Source organism: Hibiscus syriacus, unplaced genomic scaffold (genome assembly GCF_006381635.1).
Source record: "Hibiscus syriacus cultivar Baekdansim isolate YM2019G1 unplaced genomic scaffold, ASM638163v2 tig00000340_pilon, whole genome shotgun sequence".
Taxonomy (NCBI): domain Eukaryota; kingdom Viridiplantae; phylum Streptophyta; class Magnoliopsida; order Malvales; family Malvaceae; genus Hibiscus; species Hibiscus syriacus.
This window is the reverse complement of record NW_024061783.1, coordinates 9,653,413-9,656,672: the sequence shown is the minus strand read 5'-3', so window position 1 is coordinate 9,656,672 and position 3,260 is coordinate 9,653,413. Positions and strand designations below refer to the sequence as shown.

Here is a 3,260-nt window from a genome sequence, read left to right as displayed (position 1 = left end):
TCCCGTCCAATGTGTGCTGAAGAAGGAAGACACGACCGTGGTGACAAGTGAAAACAATGAGCTGCTACCAACACACATTATCACCGGGTGGCGAATCTGCATGGACTACCGTAAACTTAACAAGGCCACCAAGAAGGATCATTTCCCTTTACCGTTCATCGATCAAATGCTGGATCGACTTGCTGGCAAGACATATTACTATTTCTTGGATAGATACTCGGGGTATAATCAAATTGACATCGCACCAGAAGACCAAGAGAAGACAATATTCACGTGTCCCTATGACACTTATGCTTTTCGAAGAATGAATGCCTTTTGGACTATGTAATTCCCGACAATTTTTCAGCCCTGCATGCAAGCCATATTTTCAGATATGGTTGAGGACTTTCCAAAAATATTTATGGATGATTTCTCTGTTTCTGGAGATGACTTTCAAAAATGCCTCGGTAATCTGGCAAAGGTACTCAAGTGATGTGAGGAGGCCGATCTCGTGCTAAATTGGGAAAAGTGTCACTTTATGGTGATCGAAGGCATTGTTCTAGGCCATAAAATTTTGGTAAAGGGCATTGAAGTGGACAAAGCCAAGATCGAGGTGATCGAGAAGCTACCCCTACCAACTTCTGTCAAGGGCATTCAGAGTTTCCTTGGACATGCTGGGTTTTATAGACGATTCATCAAGGACTTCTCCACTATATCCAAGCCTTTATGTACCCTACTTCAACAAAATAATCCGTTCGTGTTCTATCAGAATTGCCATGGCGTATTTAATGAGCTTAAGCAAAGACTTATCCCTGCACCTATCTTAGTTCCCCCAGAATGGACTTCAGCGTTCGAGTTAATGTGTGATGCAAGTGATTTTGTCGTGGGAGCTGTGCTTGGGCAACGTAGAGGTAAAAATTTCCATGTTATATATTATGCTAGTCGTACCTTGAATGAGGCACAATTGAATTATACTACCACTGAGAAAGAATTACTTGCCGTGGTATTTGCATTTGACAAGTTTAGGCCATACTTGATAGGCACCAAAGTCATTGTTTACACTGATCATTCAGCTATAAAATACTTAGTGAACAAGAAAGATGCCAAGCCTAGACTCATTAGATGGATATTACTACTGTAGGAATTTGACTTAGATGTAATAGATAGGAAAGGTACTGAAAATCAGGTTGCAGATCATTTATATAGTCTAGAGAACATTTCAGAATGACATGACATTTTTGATATTAAAGAAGAATTCCTTGATGAGAAAATTTTATATGCCACGGCAATCCCCTGGTACGCTGACATTGTTAGTTTTCTTGTTAGTGGTATTTTTCCTTATGAGTTGAACAACCTGGGTAAGAAGAAGTTTCAGCATAATGCCAAGTTCTATTTTTGAGACGAGCCATATTTGTTTAAACAATGCGCCGATCAAATGATTCGACGATGTGTCCCTGAAGGGGAGAAACAAGACATTCTACACCATTGCCACACAGCTCAATATGGAGGGCATTTTGGAGACACTATAGCAAAATTAGCTTTTTGCGGCATTTTTTTTACCTATAGTGGCGTTTTTAAGCACCGCAAAAAATACTTACGTCGTTATGACAAACACCGCAAAAAGTGCCGCTAAAGTTCGCGGTGTTTGGTAACAAAAAATGCCACAATAGGTCCAGATCTATCACGGCGTTTCCAGAAAAAAACGCCGCAAAAAGTCAGATCTATAGCGGCATTTTTGGAACAAACGCCGCAAAAGCTCATATCTATAGCGACGCTTTTTTATACAAACGCCGCAAAAGAGCTCATGATAGGGAAAAACCCATTAATATAGAAGACTACATGACAAAACATCCTGAAATCAATTTAAGAACAACCAAATTAACATTGAAGAAATAAAAGATAAAAAATAACATTATTTTATTTTAACCAAGTTTTCACTATTCATTCATAATGATCTAACTGAAACAGACTATCACTAATTAGAAAGCCCCCCATAAACTACTTGACAATTCATCTCTTACTGGCAACTCGACCATGGATGGAACTCTAAAGATAGGAAAATTAGCAAAACCTTTGCTATAACTTGCACAAGTTCTTTGGCAGGTATAATTAAAATCTTTGTGGGTGCCTTGCTAACAAACTCAGTAACAACCTTGTTTCCTTGCGAAGTACCTTCCTTTATCATGCGAGTCATTTTCAAGATTATTCCTGAAGTGGTAACAGAGTGGATGTTAAGAAGATGAATCATTTTTTAAAGTTCACTTTATTTGCATTCGAGTTCGATGTGAACAAAGTTCAATCTTTTAAACTAATTACAGATGCATAATTAATATGAAACAAAAAAGAAATACAATACCAAAATCCTTTTCTGCATCAGTTGCATGAAATATTCCAGTGTAAATTGATCCATTTTTCACATGGACTTCCACCATATGCCCAATGAGACAGGTTGTGAGAAAAACTAGCCGATCACGGGAAGAACTCTCATATCCTCAAGCCTTCCCACCAGCCACTTCACCTATACCAAGTTACTTAAATCAGGAAAATAGTTCAATAATAAGACATTCATGTAAGAGAATGTTCACCTGTAGTTTGATTTCTTCCCTAATTAGGTTTTCCTGACTGCACCTTATTCTCCAACCTAGCCCCACCCTCTCTATCACCTCTTTGACGGGGAAATCCATTAGCAGAAGATTTGGGCAACAGAGCTTGTGGGATATTCATCTCAAAAGGAAAAAACACCTATAGAGTAAGTTTTTAGTATAAACTCAACACTTCTATGATCCAATTATAAAAAAGTAACACTTGAATTTTTCAAATTCCAGGATTTACAAAATGGGTGGATGCACTTCTCTGCATAGCCACACCAATGTTAAAACTTTAGGGCTCTCGATGTTAATCTAAAACTTCCTGCTTATAAATGTAGCATTATTACCCATCCTCATATTGTTAATCTAAAACTTTCCACCTATAAATGTACCATAAACCTCTAGGCTTCACTGCTGTCAATGGTCCATCTTCGCCTATTCTACCGGTTATATATGCATAAATGTTTTATTCTTTAAGCTTGACATAAAGGTTTCAAAGCCTTATACAGTTGTGATGTTCAGTGCATAGCTCTAAAGAAGATGAATCAATCAATGTGGTAAGATCTAAAATTGCTCAGTGATGCACCAAATTAATTGTCTATTATTATAAGTATATGCATACTACTTTTTCCATTATTGATTTGATTAGATTATAAATCATACAATACTATACAGAGAAGACAAATCTTGTAA

General features: G+C 37.4%; 1 long non-coding RNA gene across 1 annotated transcript; it reads right to left on the bottom strand.

The window, feature by feature from the left end:
• Positions 1–2,031: 2,031 nt before the first annotated feature.
• On the bottom strand, positions 2,032–2,712 carry LOC120204072. The gene is made up of 3 exons (XR_005523912.1): positions 2,565–2,712; positions 2,336–2,491; positions 2,032–2,187 (listed from the first exon to the last, which is right to left on the bottom strand). It is a non-coding gene; the product is annotated as an uncharacterized LOC120204072 (long non-coding RNA).
• Between the last annotated feature and the right edge of the window lie 548 nt (positions 2,713–3,260).